The sequence below is a fragment of the Nyctibius grandis genome, chromosome 9 (assembly GCF_013368605.1).
Source record: "Nyctibius grandis isolate bNycGra1 chromosome 9, bNycGra1.pri, whole genome shotgun sequence".
Classification (NCBI taxonomy): Eukaryota; Metazoa; Chordata; class Aves; order Nyctibiiformes; family Nyctibiidae; genus Nyctibius; species Nyctibius grandis.
The window spans coordinates 37,544,995-37,562,557 of record NC_090666.1 but is presented as its reverse complement, the minus strand read 5'-3'; the positions used below and the strand labels follow the sequence as shown (position 1 = coordinate 37,562,557).

Genomic DNA, 17,563 nt, shown 5'->3' with positions numbered 1-17,563 from the left:
AGTAAAGTTCCTAGGAAGGATACACGTGAACATCCCTCTTTCATAAAGCAAATATTAGTACTTATATCACCATTATTTCTGGAAGCACATCCTATTCAATGGTAACAACTGAAGCTGTTACCCAAATACATGATGGGTTTTATACAGAACCATATCCTGCAAGTGTTAGAACAGCTTGCCACAGCCTTACTGAACCTGTTTACTCTTCCTCAATTCTCCAAAGCTAAAACCAAGAAGAAATACAGCCCATTCCTTACTCTGTCATTTGCATGAGATGCACAGGACTGTCTCAGCTCTGATCTGTTCCTCAGTTCTTTCAGTCCATTAGACCAGTCAGCTCCTAGTAACCACGAAGGAGCAGCTGATCTGAGCCAAGTTTGCTCTGAATGGGTCTTTAAACTGAAAAAGGCTGAAAATAACTGCTGTATAGTATCCTCTTTAGAAAGTGCCCAGTAACCTTATGCCAGTGACCAGTAGCTCTCTGCCCCCTCCTGTCTCACAGCTCAATCAGCTTGATTCACTGAGAATTTAACTCTAAGCAAAGGTGATTATTTTCAGTTATTTTCAGGTCCGCCTGCTGCCTTGTATCTGTACCTGTTCTACCCAGGGCATTTGTACTTCAGAGGCTGCTCCCACCTGCTGTGTGGCTTTTATTATTTATTTCAGATTCTGACAGAAACCATGATTTTACTTAAGTACACTTTTCAGATCCTTTTGAATAGCTTCAGCTTTTTGTAGTTTCCCATTACAGCGTTAGAACCAGACAACTGATGTTCATGAGCTCCTGATACATCTTTGAGGAACAGATTTGTATCTCACTTTTTTTGACATGGATTCACTAAGTCAATCAAATTTTTAGATTGAGAAAACTGGGAGAAAGCAGTAACTTTGAACACTTTGATATCATACTGGAAGCCAGCGTTAAGGTGCAATCTTTTTTTATTTTTTGATATGCCTGGGTACGTAATTTTAAAAACAAGTAAGAAACCAACCAAGAACAAACCGAACAATGGAGAATGAATAAACAGAGCATTTGATGCTCTGTTAAGACATACCGCAAGACTGCCAGAGAAGAGCAGGGAAACAGTTTAGCAGTACTGCTGATCTGCTCCTCACTTTACTTAATCCATTAATCAGGATTTGAGTGGGAATATTTACCAAAACTACAAGGCGAAAGAGAACACAAGCTTCAAAAATGCTATCTGAAGTGTAGAGATGTTTGAGGAAGGAAGGATTTTTTCAGTCCCCAGGCTGACACCCAGATCGAGTGGGCCATCGCCTGCCTCACACGGTTCATGCGGCCACCGATGGTTACCAGGGCAAAGTGGACCTTGCATGAGCAGACCGAAGGTGAGAAGCAAGATGGACCTACACGCTCATCCTTCGTTCTACGTACTGTGCTCTGCTTGGAGAGAAGACTAAACACCACTTTGAAGAAAAGGTTTATGAATCATTAATTAGCCAATGTCATTAGCTCCAACAAAAAGGTTTTTCAAGTACCAAACCCTCATCACAGCCTATTAGATCAAATGGTTGGGAACAGACGGAGCTGCAGTTCACAAAACCAGTCGGAGAATGACTGGGTGGAATTAAATCAATGACGTGCAGGAAGGCAGGTCTGTTATCTGCAGGATGAAACAACTTAGAGGGACAACTTTCATGCTAGAACCTGCATTTACTCCTCTGCAGGCTACCATGAACAAAGCATCAGAGGTGACAGGACATTACCAGGTAATACCTCTGAGTTTTCAGGCAATGCCGTGCCTGTCTGGACATGGCTTAACAAACCAGTCAGTTGTGGCCTTTTTGCCAGGCAGAAGTCTCTGACCATCAGAGGAAACATGCACTGGGAACATTAAAAAAAGTATTAATGGATGAGGGCAAAAGAAGTTTCTGGCTTCCAAAACAGAAATTAGAGATGCATTTTTGAAGTGTGTCAAGTACCTTTGTTGTTTGGTTTTTTAAATGAAGTGATAAACCCATACTGAATGCAGTGCAGCAGTCAGTCGATTATGATTCTACATTGAGAGTTTGCTTGCATTGCCTTACTTCAAAACAGGAAAGAAAAGCTCAAAGGTATTTTACTTAACCTGTACTCCCAGACCCCAAACATGATGGGCTTATCACTTCTTCTACTGGTCTCTTAAGGTAGGTACTGGTTTCACCTGCTACTCACTCTGCCAAATAGACCAGTCTCTGTTAAATCAGCATCTTCAGAGCTGAGTGCTACTTGCAGAGCAGTAATGGGCAAGTAGGTAGATATAACATGAAAAAAAAAGTGATTTCTCAAAGCACATTTTATTTAGGAATCGACTGAAGTACTTTCCTATTCAACCAAATACTTGTGTTAAGCTTCAAGCCATCTGAAGTTGATTATCTCTAATTACCTGCACAGAGAGTAAAGAAAGCATGGGCTACTTTCCATAAAACACATTTACACTAAATTTCATTGAAAGCTGCATCAGCTCTCTATTTTCCTAACTTTGAAGAGATCTTAAGATTCAAAACTACTTCATATACCAATACAACATGAATTTCATCAGACAAACTCATTATCTTGTTTCCCTTCCCAGAAACTGAATATTTGTCAACATTATTCTAAATAAAGTTACTTTTCAACCTCTTAAAGCTAGACAAGAACACATTCCCAGCCTCTTACATCTTGTGTTGGAATCATCTCAACAACTTTTTCACTGAAAAAATGACTAACTTATTAGGAAAGTACCACATGCACATAAACACACAAAGAGGAATTTTTTACTCCCCCAACAATAAACTTGCAAAACACTTCATAAACCTATTTGAAAAACTGCCCTAAGTGTTAACGTGATCTTTTGCCAGCTCTCATGTCCAAGAGCAGAAGCTCAGTATAACAACTATATCCTAATAGTTCTTTCAGAGTAATAATAGTGTAACAGGTGCATACAAGCAGGCGTGCACATTAACCAGTGACCATAGCAATGTTTTATCTTTGTATTTCAATGAGGTATTACAGTCAACAAACCACTGGCAGGAACAGCTACATAAACTGCCTTCTGCAGGACATCCAACACACCCTGAAAGTCAAACCCAGCCTGCCAGAACCCAACCCACAGATCAGTTCAACAAGTTCAGTGACCTTGTCCTGCTCCCTCAAAAGCAAGAAGGAAAGTGCGGTGTGAAACGATCAGTTCCTGCTGACCCTCTTCTCTTGCTCTTCCCTTCCTTCGAGAGCTCGAGCCTCCAGGATCACAGTCTTTCCCTCCTGTGCTGGCTGTATTTTGGCACATCATGGGACTTCCAGCATCTCATCACATGATATAACTGAACATGAGTGAGTCTGGCACAGCGTGGGCTTATCCTCAAGTCCTGTCCAGAAACTGAGTAACAAAGCAACATTTAACAGTAATGTCACAGTGCACTTCCAAACCACGATGGCACAGAGTCTCCACAAAGCCCTGGAAAGAGGCTATGGAGCCTGTCCTGCCTGAGACATCACACATCTCTATTCAACAAACCACTTCAAGAATTTAACAGCTTATTAAAAAGCTACTTACTAAGAGTGACCGATATTAATACTATTTAGCAGTCTGTAAGGAAAGCCTAATAAGTGACCATACCAACAAACCCCACATGCATGCACTGCATATTCCATCTGAATGGTGACAGTCTTTTCCTGAACATTTCAAGACATGCAAAGCTGTTATGAATTAACTCTTCTTTTTCACTTTGGAAATATTGATATTTCATCACTGGCTGAAATAAAAGATCACCTTCTGAAGGTTAACTGGCAAATAACAACCTGTTCCTTCAACTTTTTATTCCTAATAAATACATAAGTCAGAAATCAAATATAGTTTTGTCTAATTATATAGCCAAAACTTTGAGTTTAAAAGTCTAAAGTGAATAAGTCTTCCATTCAATAAAATCAGCTTCCAAAAACTCACTCAAAATAAACATGCTCTAGCTACAGAGATATTGATTTAATTTCCTCTCTTTAAATGATCACCAGTGAATAAAATATTACACAGTATTATACAAGTAATATATAAGTATTATATTTAATACTACCTATCAGTATTTGTTATTCAAGGAATCAGTTTTGTTATTTTAAATTACTGAGGAGGCAAATTCTTGGGAAAAGTACTGAATTGCTTTAAGGTTCACCATCTTATTTTTTGCGTGAGAGAAAATACATTTATGAAGCTAAAGATGGAGGAAACAAACAAACCAGAGCAAAATAGTTGTCTAAAGTGAAAGACATTTTAAGGCCCAAGATGAAGTTACTTTTGCACTCCCCTATCTGAAGCAATGTTCCAGTTGACTCATGCAGTTCTCTGTAGCATCAACTTATGAAGGCCAAACTGTTTAAGAGCCAAGAAAGCCATGCCCTTTTCTCCTTGGTCACAGAAGGACTTGTGTAACAGCCACCCGTCACCTGGGTCGTGCTTATCCAGTAGCATGAAACCCCGGTGGCTTGAATGCTGTTCAAATACACGGAAGAGACATCTTTCTCAGCGAATCTCAGAGATTTAAAAAACATCCAGTTGAAGACAGAAACTTAGCATTTTTTTCTGTTTAAGAGTTTGTCTTGTAAGCCGATTATGCTCATAAAAATTCATAAGATTTCTACCAGTAAGTAGAAAAAAAAAATCTGAACTTTGTAAAAGATAACATTGTTTCTTAATTAGTAGGATTCACATCTCTTCACAATTGATCTTTTTGAAAGAATGGCTGCATATTTCCTACATATCTAACTATTACATTGAATTTTCTGCTGGATGAATTACCACACAATAACAGACATTCGAAAGGTCTATTAACCTTAGGCAGTTTCCCAATTTGTTCAGTATCATCATTTGCTTCTCTGAAAACAGACTCAAGATATACCTAGAAAATTTAAATAGTGTTTAGTATTTATTGAATTTAATCTCTGTCACTGCAACATTGGAATGAACAGTATTACTAATACTTAAACAATTGCAATCATATATATCCACTCCACTCAGTTAGAAAAACTATAGGTTGAGGATATACTACATTTTTTGTCATACTTCTAACACACAAAGTGTTTCCTGTTCAGGGCAAGCAGAAGGGAATAGTAGCTGGGCTACACACAGGAAAACCCTATAACACTTCCTGAAGAAGTGAGCAGTCTGTAACAGTTAAAAGGAAGGGTTTGGGTTTTTTCAGAACATAATATTAAAAAAAAAAAAAAATGCTTATTTAAGTATATGTTTGCTCTGGAACCACACAATAGCAACCAAGTTTACACAAACCTAAACCTGCTTTGGGGCTTAAATCATAAGCTCTGGCTGCTCCTACATGCTTCATGCTTAAGATCTCACCCTTGCCACCCCCTAGCCCTGCTAGAAGCTACCACCCAGCCAGGAGCAACATGCACACTTCAGCACCCACACCACGAGCCAGTCCATAACCCTCTTCATAGCTCTCCAGTGAGGAAAAAAAATACTACCCTGGACTGGACCGTGACAGCTGAGAAACTACGTATACATCCCCTGTCACCCCTGCGCCAGGGACAGTGAACTCCAGCAGAGACAGGGCAGGCAGCTGGGGTCAGAGACTTCTTAAAATAGTTGCAACTAAGACCCCAGAATTTAAAAGAACATCCTTGAGGAGGTTCCAGCAGAAAAGCCCCAGCAAGGCAAAACCCCGCACGTGTGAAATGCCCAACTTTTCAGAAGGATGGCTATAACTTGTAACATCGAAGTCAGCAGCTCAAAATTAGCAAGATTACACTATTAGTTGTAAAAACCATAAAGCTGAGTACATGTAGTTTTCAGGCTTTTTCTTTCCCATGTTAAGCCTTTGAAAAATAAAGTTGAATTTTACCTCAGCTGAGAGAAAAACGTAGTGCCCCGCAGAGCTTGGACTGTAACTGTCTAGTTCACATCGGCCAAGCTTATTAATAAAAATCCCTCAGCATTAGCCTTGCACTATTGTTCTGTAATACAGGAAACCCATCGCGCTCCTTATTAGATAACCTAGACCGCTCCCTCCAGGAGTCATCTATGCATTTCCCTGGAGAAGAAATGCAAGATTATTTCTTAGAGCATATTTCAATTTCATTGCCCAGTCTAGTTTTACGGGACCCAAAAGATGGGTATTTCCACCACGAGTCCTCTTGGGAAGCTATTCTATTCAAATAATCTATTGCTGTTGGGTTTCTTCCCTGGTATACAGCCAAAGGGATCTTTCCCCCTCCTTAGTTTCACTCCATTACTCTTACTCAAACAAATCATTGGCATGTGAAAGTATACTAAATGAAGACATTTTTTCCCTAAATACTTCAGTTACACGCAATCAAGAGTTCAAACTGAAAATGCTAATCTTTACTTCCATTTTTGCATGTGAAACAAATATCCATATTAGCCAACAGAAAGTTGGCTGCAATTGTAACAAAAAATATCTTTCTCCAGTAGATTCAGGGTCAGTTTTGGGTGTTTTGTTTTTCTTTTCTTTTTAAATTCGTAAGATTTGTGAAAGGCACTGGACTGTACTCTCTAGAGACAGGTGCTTTCACTCGCTGCAGAGAAGTTGTACAGAGCAACAGCAGCATAATGCTCTCCTCATTAACCTCTGCAGATTGTTATCACCTGGAAAGTTCACACTGAAATGGTACAACTGCTTTCAGCAGCCAAAAGCTCATCCTCACAGATGTTATCAGGAGGGGTTCTGGATCACTCATTTGTTGCCTTGTTACCTGTCATTGCAAACAGCGGACAAATTTGTGCACACAGCTGCACCTTCATGGAAATGTGAGAGATGCAGCTCATCTCAGGCCTGTTCTACAGCTCCTACCAGACTAGTCACAGACAGTATTACACTTTGTGCAAAAAACAACCAATACTTACAAGCTAGGAAATTGAGCAAAAAAACTACACACAATTTCCAAACCCCAAAACTCAATTCTGCCAGCGGACCAAACTGCATCCGATGCTAGTTCACCCAGTCTTGAAACTGAACTAATTCCAATGGACTGGGTATTAAATTTCATTCACAACAGCTGATTAGACAATATCCTAGGAAAAACAGGTAGGTCAAGAGGTAGAGCTGTACGCTCACTTGCTTTGGTCAATATGAAGTAGGAATCTCTGAAACTGTAGCTATATGAAGACGTGATGAAAGCCATCAAGGCAAGCAAAACTTGACATCTCAGTCTTGGACTGCAGCTAAACAGGTTCACATCCACAGAGGTAAAAGAAAATCCTAAAAGTTCATAGAATAATAGAATATCTCGAGTTGGAAGGGACCCATAAGGATCACCAAGTCCAACTCCCAACTTCAGTACAATAGAGACCGGTTTCTGAAGTTCAAAGACAATTACAAAATTTCTCCTATCCTATTGTTTAAAAAATACCCAGATATCAGTTGTTTTGCTCATACTTTTGGATTTAAGAACAATTCCAAAATAATCTGCTTAAGATCCACTTTTCCACAACAAAAGTGATTCAAATCTTTGCAGTTTCCTACAACTTTTCCCACTTACAGCACAGTCTTACTTGCTCAAGACAGAAGAAAGTTTTCAAAGTATCTTTTATCTCTCTAGACAGAAAAGTCGAGCAAACTCGGCAGTCATAAATTTTAAAATTATGGATTAGAAAGAGTAAGTCCCGAGACCAAGAGCAGTATTCACATTTTTTCCTCACAAAGGTTATTTCTTTAAAATTAGTTTAAGTGTTAGAAGATTTCTATAGCTTTCAATTTCCAGGAACCATTTGACACCTCACAAGAAAAGACTACTCAGCAATAACCCCTTCTTGCTCTGCAACACCAAGCCCCGCTGCTTCTCCAGCAGCTGCGACTGCAGAACTCACTGCTCTGATCTGCAACCTCAGACTGCTTACCTGGGGTGAGCGGGAAAGGGAGCAGGGGATGGTGCAGCTTACTCCACATTAGGCTCTCCGGCTAAAGGTCTTTCTCCAAAAGGTTAACGCGTCATCTGTTCACTTGACAAGACCTGTGCAAACTCTTTGAGGGTTAAATTGAGGCCTAACACTATATTCAAAACTGAAGGAAAAATGCTGTCTTGCTAAAAGCCCTAGTTACAAAGGTGTAAGTGTGTAAAATCTTACTCACACCTTGTTGAATAGGATGTTTGTTCGCTCTCCCTTCCTCAGCGCAGCCTCCTTATGCCATCAGTTTGCTCCTCTACAGGTTGATTGCTTTACTGAAGTTTAAGAACAGCAGCAAGGCAAACACAATGCAAACAGGCTGGCGCAGGGCTGTGGTGGCCTGGCTAATCCCGGCAGAGTTAAGCAGATTTCAGTTTGACAAAAGCAGAGTTGATCAAAGGCAGTAAGTTCTATCAGACCAAACTTTTTTCATAAGCTGCTTCAGCTGCCTTCAAGAGGCTCTTGCCAGCAACATGCTCCACAAACCGCTACGCCGTGAACAACTACTGCGATCGGCCGCCTATCACCAGAAGCCATGCCCCCAGAAAGCGCGTTGCATGGGCTGCAGACTGCCCAGGCAATCGCCCACTGACATCTATGCTTCAATAAGCCAAATATCCCTCCTTGCTTTGCCGATGCCCTAGCACAGTTGGGCTTGCAAAGTCCTCCACTGGCTAGGGCAAGTGGATTTGGTTTCACCTTCAGTGCTGTCACATACAGAAGACCAAAAGACCAAGTCTACTGCTTTTAGTCCCTGTCCACATGAGAGACAACACCGCTGTGAATCACCCTGAGGAGGCCTCCTCGTTAAACGTAGCACAGAGCAATGCCTGCAGCGCAGCCCCAGAAAATTGCCTGCGCAAAAAAAGGAAAACAAACAGAAGGAAAAAATGCAATTTAATACCAGGAAATCAAGAAGTCAGCTAACACCAAGTGATGTGCCCATCTTTACAAGTGACTGAAAATCTCTGTGAAGCCTTAGACACTACAGTTTATTAGTAACCCAGACAAAATACGTCTAATGATGCTATTGCCATATATTTTTCCTCTCACCACTCAGTGAGCAGAGTCTCACAGTTGTTGGAGGGGACAGCACGCTTCCAAACACAACTGGTATTTAAATTATTAAAAATGATGCCTGGCCTGTAAAACAATATTCAAAACTATTGTCTACAGAATAAAGGTTGATTTTGCTTGATAATCTTATTAATATAACTAATTATAGCACCTAACTCTGGAGAAAAAATTTACTACACACAAATTTTGAGCAGGCTACTGCCTATGTAAGCTTTTCTTCCACCTCTACTTCTATCATGCTTTCTCCTCCCCCCACTTTTTTTTTGTTTTTAAAAAGAGAACAGCAACACTTCAGGAGAACATTTTTTATAATAAGGCACCTTTTGCCACAAGCAAGACAGGAACTCCCCTAATCAGAAGCCTCTCATGGGATGTAACAGTATTAATTCAAGTCCTCCAGATGTATTCACTGTCTTTTTTTTTTTTGCCTCAGATGAACCACCTGCCCAGTGTATTTTGCAAAACTTGCAAAAATACTGAAGAAGTTTGATTAATTACATAAGTTTCAGTTTCTTACAAACTATATCACCCATTGCAACACAAATATTCTTCTGCTGCCATTTTTAATTTAAAAAGTTTGTTTGCTATGTGCACATACGAAGCAAAATCTACCTTGACACATTCTGCAGGGAGATCAAAAACACATCAAAACTCGATTTCATACATTCTGTTCCTCTGAAACCACCACAAGACAAAGGCAGCACCAGACCTAACAGTAAGATCACACCAACTTCAGTCAGTCCAGCAATGTATTATATTAACCTACAATCACCCAAAGCAGCTACAGATTTCAGACAATTTGGTTTCTCATATATTTCCAGAACTGAAATAGTATGACTCAAGTCTTTAAATGAGTTCATACAGTCTGTAAGCAGAACTTTCCGAATGCGTGAAAAAACACCTAAAAATAGGTACAAATCCAGATGTATGCAAATAATTGCTGCAATTAACTTCACACACATCACAGACACAACACATTAGTTGAAATGACTGTATTTTGTCCTCCGTTACAACAAATTATTCAATTTGATATGTAAATGTCAGTGTGACCACTGGTACATACGATGCTCATAAAAAGGAGTTAAAGTTTAATATTATCATTATATATTGCCCCATCCCAGAAGCTGAAGCAAACTACACTAAGAACTTATCTAAATCCATTATGAAACAGTTCTGATTTTATCGCCAAGAGTTTCGACTGCAAACAAACAAGTGGCTCTGAAATTAAACTCAAGTTAACAAGGAATCCACCTGTTTTAAAATTTAAGAAAAACTGCCACCACAGAATGCTGTTTTGTTGCTGAGGTAATGTCTACAATTTGAGTAATTCAGAGCCCTGTTGTGTTAAACGCTGCGGACAGTAAGCAAGTGCCACCTCTAAAGAATTTTAAGAAATTATTAGCTGACTAATCTGAATCATTAGATTAGTACATTAAGCACTCAAAGCAACAAATGACTTGTATTTAAATTTTATTTCAACTTAAATCAGTGATTTACTTAAACTCTGTATATTGAAAAGTACTGTCCTTCACAGGCTACAGGCCATGCTGATGGAGAAAACAGATCCATCGATTAGAAACCGAATATGAATAAAGAAAGCCAGGAAAATTAAAACTTTTGGGAAAAGTCATTTTCCAAAGAACAAGTCAACATGGAACAGAGAACTAGAAAGTATGACGCCAGAGGAGAAAGTTATACCAGCTATTCCTCAGGCCAGAATGAGTTCTGCACCTACACGTAATTTCAGTTGTTCAGGAAGCAACAGCTGATGCAACTAACCCCAAATCCTTTTAGAGACACCCAAGTCTAATTAATTTTCCAAACATTTAATACACAAGAAAACAAGCCATTTGAAAGAAATCAAATGCAAGTCAACACTCCCCCCCCATTCCTTCCATCTCCATTCATAACCCTACTTATGAATTGATTTTGCAAGCGACTTGACCAACTGGTGAGTTCTTGGGAGGGGATAAACATTAAAGGAACAAGCAGGAAGGAGGCTGAGAGAAAGCTGGGCTCCCATGTTTCACCCAGTGATCCTCTCCACTGCACAACAGAGGCAGGTACAACAATAAGAGGTTCCCACCCCATGAACTTTGGAAGTTACCCAACTGCTGGAGACATTTACTCCATGAGCAGCAGCACTGCCCACGCCAAGAGCTGCTCTGTTGCGTTCTCCTGGCACACAATTGCTTTTTCTTTCTATAAAGCAGCCAGTTAAATTACACATCAAATGATAATTCACCTTTGAACTACTTAAGAAGTCAAGTCACAATGTAGTGCAAAGAGCAAAGGTCACATGAATGACGGTGGATGGAACTGACACAGACTGTTCGCTACTCAACTGATAAAGTACCACTAATTAAAGGCTAAGCAGCTGTCTATTCTAAAGCAATCCTTCAGTAAGAGCATAATCAAACTAGAGCTTCAAATAATGCTTATCAGCTGAGTGAGCTGAGTTCTGAAGTTTAATTTAAAAAAAAGTCTCAAAAAAAACCTTCAGACACACAAGAAGTAAATTACCGTCTTGCAAGTGCTTACAAAACCCACCAGCTTCATCCCATACATTTAGCAATGAAATCAAGGGAGAGCACACTAAACATTTCTAATGCTTAAAAACAAAAGGTTACCAGTACATCCTGCAGCCACCTTTATAGAGGTAAGAACTCAACACCGAAATTCTTCTCCCCATTCACCTAGCATTCAACTTCATGTGATGTCCACTCTGAAATCACTTAGTCCATCTTTAATCTCTGAAGAAGCATTATGGAAAAGAAACTAGCTTTTTTCACTAAAGCGATGGTCAAATTCAGGAAGTAACATACTACATTTGTTTTATGTCACCTATTTTTGGTGATTTCCACAGAAAGAGAGAGACAAGTAACCAATAAAAAGTGGCAAGTGTAGTATTTTTCACAAAAATCAAATGATAAATGGCTTATGGGAGACACAAGGCAGTATCAAGGAGAAGTAATCCAATGCAGGGAATTTGTACATGTGAGCTCTCTAGATTATCCCACATCAATGAGTTTCTGAATCAGCTGAAAGAGCATCTCACTTTCCACTACATTTCCTAAATGCTATATCCAAACACTGATCACAACCACCTTGACAGATACAAGGAATCACTTTGCAAGCATGCATGTAAAAAACAAAAAGAACTTCATAGCTGACAAAGAACAGTTTTAAACCAGGTTCCCAAAAAACACATCAGAAAGCTATTAAACTCAGATAAAATGGAATCAAGAGAGTTGAGGGGTTTTTCTGTTTAAGCTCGCTCCAATACTCAACATACACGCCTGCCAAAATTCAGCCCCACCACACAAGCTGAACAGCTAAAGCATTACCAAAAGAAATGAAATATTTATGCAAAACAATACACACTCTGTAACACAGTATACACACCACTTAAGAAACCCACTGAACTAGGGCAAGTGACCATCTTCTCTGAGTAACAACTACCACAACATCTAAATTACCACTATGAAACCACCTCCACCTCTCCCACAGTTGCAACAACTCTCCCCTAAGTACTGAGCACAAACTGAAGGAGACATTTCCTACTTCCATTTGAAGGGACAGTTCCAATAGGAGTGCTTTTGATATGGGTGGGACAAGAAGAAATAGAAACAAAGTGCCAAAAGGACATAAACTGGAAAGTTTCTCAAGAAATCAAAGGAAGGAAGAGGTCTCTTGTAAATATGCTCACATTTTGCAGAGATAGGAAAGGGAATCAAGAACCAAGGTATGAAAACCTCTTGGAGAGAACATGTCTGATGTGATGGAGCATGCATTAGACAGTCACTGAGGCAATTTTATCCTAAAAACGCAGGGCCCAGGACAAAACACAGAGCCTGTCTGGCCACCCAACTGATCTCTGTCCTCAGCGTGATGACCTCTGCAGAGGCAGGAGAGGGCTGCGTGTCCCTCCAACTTCACTATGCCAGTAGACTTCTGAAACTACGTAATTCACACAAGTTAATATATCCTCAGTATGTTGTTTTGCTGCCCTGTCATTAGTTGACTGTGTGGCGTATTAGCTGATTTAACGGAGACGGCTAAGGAAGCGCTATCTGCAACTATTAAGGCAGCAAAGTGCTTTAATGTAAGTAGTGAAGGAAGACTTAAAAAAAAAAATGGGACAGGAACAACACTGACCCTTTCCAAGTCTTCATGCTTTGATCCAGGGCACAGTACTTGGAAGACCACAGGATTTTATGATTACAAGTATCAGGTTACTGCTCTTAATGAGTGTAACAATCTCATTCAGATCTCCTTACTCTGAATGATGTTTTGCCAAATACACAGGAGGCAGAAAGGGCAGCATGGTAGACTGCTTTTTACAGAGAGACAGAAATGCCTATAAGGAGCATACGAGCTTGTCACAAAAAATTGTCAAAAAAAAAATACCACAAACATCCACTTGTCATCAACAGGGGGAGGTCATAAAAAAAAAAAAAGAAGGGATGGGGTAGTTTTGTAATGCAAAACATACAGAAGCCTACTTCTGAGCATACCCCAGAACCTGTGAACAAATTCAACAGGACAAATTTCTAACTACAATCATTTCTATGAGGGCATAAGACATAAAGAGAAAAAAGTGAACAGATAAGGTGGAGATGTGAAGAGACTGTATATGAAAGAGTGGGAAAACAGATGCAGACAGAAAAACAAGGCAGAAGGAATAAAACAAGTCAACGAGATCTACGTGCAAGTCTTAACTACACCATCTATTACTGTCCTCAGCTATATCTTTTCCACTTTAACTTATGCTGTTAATGACAACTGGTTTCATTCTCTCTGCTGTATATTTACGTTTAGGTGCTTTCAAAGGCACAAAAATTAACAGATAAACAACATATAGAAAACAAAGAGAGAAAAAAGTAGGCTTATAACATTTGATTTCAACTGAACATCCACAAATCATAAGCAGTATGCACTGACAGCTGAAATCAGTGATTAGGCCAGAAAAAACTTGGTGGCTTTTCAAATTCATTTTATATTTGTCTATAGCACACACAAGTTCTCAATAGCAACAAGTAGCTCACAATGCCTATGGAAGTTCAGAATGTAATTCTTTATTTTCACTGACAGTTTAAAAGCAGACTGCAAAGTAACGAAGTTTAGAGTTTGGCAGAAAGCTGTTTCAAGGCAATATAACACCAAGGATATTTCTGGATATTTAAAATCTCAGGTTTCCAGAAGAGAGTTAAAGTAGTTTCTGGTGATGTACCAAACCCTGCCATGTTTGCAGTTTTATATACAAAAGGCATATTGTTTAAAAATTATTTTCCCTTTCCTGAGCAAATATCCACTTACAGAGTGAGAGGAAAATACTCTGTAGTAGATGCACACTGGAAATCCTTCACAAACATTTACGTTTGTCCTAGTCACACATCCCTGAAGGCCCAGATAGAAAAGCCAGGCAAAACACTTTCAGAAGTGACAGTGACTGCTAAGTGTCCCTCTGAGAAGGGATCTTTATTATTTCCAGCAATAATAAATGTTTTAGTAAAAACAGAAAAAGGAACAAACCCTTTTTTTTTTCCTTAAAAAAAAAAAACCAGTTAAAATGCCTTGGCAGTCATACAAATGCTGCAGCTTCAGCACCACTGTGGTAGAAATTCCTCTAACCATATGGGATATCTATCACAATAACGCATTCTGCAGGACTGATAAGAATAAGGAATGACCCAGCTTGACTCTCACAGATTGTTCTTCCTGGCAGGAGGCTAGAAACAATCCTTTTTTTTTTTTTTTCCAAATACTATTTTTATAAGCCTTGACACCATTTTAGAAAACAAGTTAAGAATATCTTCACAAAGCAAAGCTACATTTTAAAGTAAACTGTTGATTTTAGTATACTGCAGTTAAAAAAATATTGTGAACTCATCGATAGCACTCATGTTGCTTTGTTTTGCTTTTTTTCGTCGTTTCTGCTCCTTCTCAACTACTTCTGCTCTCAAGCAGCCTTAATACAATGCAAATTTCACCGGACTCCAGTGGATTTCAGTAGATGACATCATCAGGTGAAAACCAGTGTTAGTCAACTCCTCTTCCTGACCACGTATAAGATGGTGCGCGCAGCACAGATGAATCAAGCGTGAGCCTTTAAACATTACTCACTCGGTGCTACAGCGTCCCGAAAAGTTTGCCACAGCCCAAAGAAGGGAGCCAAAACCCCATTTATTTTTTTTTTCCTTACAAGATGTGGACTTCCCAGAACAAACTGTCACATCGCAGTTTCGGGTAAAGAGCATCGGCGGAAAATAAAACGTTAAAGCTTGTTTTGCAGGACTGCCTTCCGCAGCCGCGCCGCTGAGGGCACTCATGCCAGGGCCTGCACGAGCCCATTACGAAGCGCGTCCTGCCCAGGGTAGGGATTACATACGTGGAAACAACCTCAGTCACAGCCCCCGCGGTGTGTGCCTGCCGGGCCAGCGCCGGCGAGCAGGCTCCGCCGGAGCAAAGGCGAAGCGCTGAGCGGGCGCGGCCCTACCGGCAGCCCGCCGCTCCCAGCCCGCCTCCCCCGCGGGCCCCGCAGGCCGCTGCCCTGAGCAGGGGGACCCGGGCCCGCCCCGCCGGCACGGGCGAACACAACAAAGACCTCACCTCCCTCACACACCCCTCATCGCCCCCCCCCGGCCCGCGGCGGTACGTACCGGAGCGCGGCGCTGGCTGGGCGGCGCGGCGGGTCTCATACTGGCGGGGCAGGGGAAGGTGTGGCGGTCACCGGTGCCCGGAGGCAGGCGGAAGCGGCGAGGCCGGGCGGTGGCGGAGCCGCATCGCTGCCCGCGCCGAGCCCCGCTGCCGCCCCTCTCCCGCGCTCGGCACCTCGCGGCTCCCGTGCGGCCCCGCTGCAGCCGCCGCACTTCCGGGCAGGGAGGGGTCACGCCGCCTCCCGCCGCGCCGCTTCCATCCGGGCCCTCGTGCGTGGCCCCACCCCCCCGCCGCGGCGCCCAGGGGGCGGGGCTCGAGGCCGGCCGTGGGGCGGGCTGAGGGGGCGCGAGCAGGCTGTTGGGCGGGCTGGAGGGGCGCGAGGCCGGCGTTGGGCGGGCTGAGGGGGCGCGAGGCCGGCGTTGGGCGGGCTGAGGGAGCGCGAGCAGGCTGTTGGGCGGGCTGGAGGGGCGCGAGCAGGCTGTTGGGCGGGCTGAGGGGGCGCGAGGCCGGCGTTGGGCGGGCTGAGGGGGCGCGAGGCCGGCGTTGGGCGGGCTGAGGGGGCGCGAGGCCGGCGTTGGGCGCGTGTGTGAGAGGGTGAGGCGATGGCCGGAGCGGCGCGGTGGCCGCCAACCCCCCGCCCCCGCCTCCCCGCCGCTTTTTGGAGACCAGGACGGTTACGAGCGGCTGCCGGCAGGCGCGGGGTGTCCAGAGGAGGCGGCGGGCGCCTCTGGGAAGGCTCCGGGTGAGGACGGGGCTAGGCGGTGCCGGGGAGTCGTGTGAGCTTTCGGTGGGGTCGGGCGGGAGTAGCTCCCCTGAAGGAGGTGCCCGGTCATCACCCCCGCTCACTGGCTGGTTCACGCTGCGGGACGGACTTGGGGCTTCTGGGGATTCCTTTTTTATTTTTTACTTTTTTTTTTCAAATAAAGTTAACCTGAAAGTGACACCCGTGAGCTCCATCTGCTACCAGGTATTAGCACCTGACAAGAACCAGCCCAGCGTCACTACTCCCCCACATCCAGTGCTGATACTGGGTCCTCAGCATCTTACCTGATGCACAGATCTGCTCCACACTCCTGGCTGGCACAGGCGTGGGCTTCGAGTCCTTCACTGAACAGCTCCCTGACTGGGGTCCTATTGCCTCCCACAGATGTTCACCACGCCACAGTTTTGAGAGTTGTCGGTCAGATCTGTTTCCTTTATGGAATGAATTTCTCTAAATCATTGATGTATCTTCCTAGTTGCTTCTAAAAATAAATGAAGTTATAATTGTAAATTCTATATACAGTACTGCAAACTTCTTTGTGGAGGGTCAGAAATAAAACTTAAGCAATATGGTTTGGGTTTTTTTTCTAAAGGCCAGAGCTTTAAGGAAAATATCATGCATGGAGACAATTAAGACTCAGTGACACCTTAATTGCCTCCCTTGAGAGTGAGCACTAAAGTAATGCTGTGATATATATACACAGCATTGTGCTGCGTAAGGATACCCAAGCTAGCAAGGTCTCAAAATCAATACAACTGCATTAGTGAGGCACCGTGCCCTGGATAATTCATCCTGCAGAGGAAAACTGCACTGACAGGGCCATACTGCTTTTGGTATTACTAGTTCACTCAGAACTATTTCAGGAACCTGTCCAACATTGCACTGTACTTTCAGATGGCTCAGCGTTTTTTGTTTATTTGGAGTCTTTTTCATACCAGTCCTTGTAGGAAATAGTTTTATGGCCACAGGCAGGACTTATTCCATTTAGCTGAACAGGATGCTTGGAGGAGGACCAGGCTGTTACCTTTTATATGGCCCATTACTTAGATGAAAACACAGTGTACCTTTGTGGGTTGTATGAGATACAAGTAAAATTCTTGGTATAATTCAGGATTCTTGGTATTGTGAGCTGAATAGTTCAGTGCTTGGAGATGCGGTTGAAAATGGG

General features: G+C 42.3%; 1 protein-coding gene across 1 annotated transcript in view; it reads right to left on the bottom strand.

The window, feature by feature from the left end:
- SPOPL (speckle type BTB/POZ protein like) overlaps window positions 1-15,817 on the bottom strand; it is a 36,329-nt gene extending 20,512 nt beyond the window's left edge. Inside the window, exon 1 of the mRNA XM_068408126.1 lies at window positions 15,635-15,817. The gene's annotated coding sequence lies outside the window, so the exon portion shown is untranslated. The remainder of the gene's footprint in view (window positions 1-15,634) is intronic.
- Between the last annotated feature and the right edge of the window lie 1,746 nt (window positions 15,818-17,563).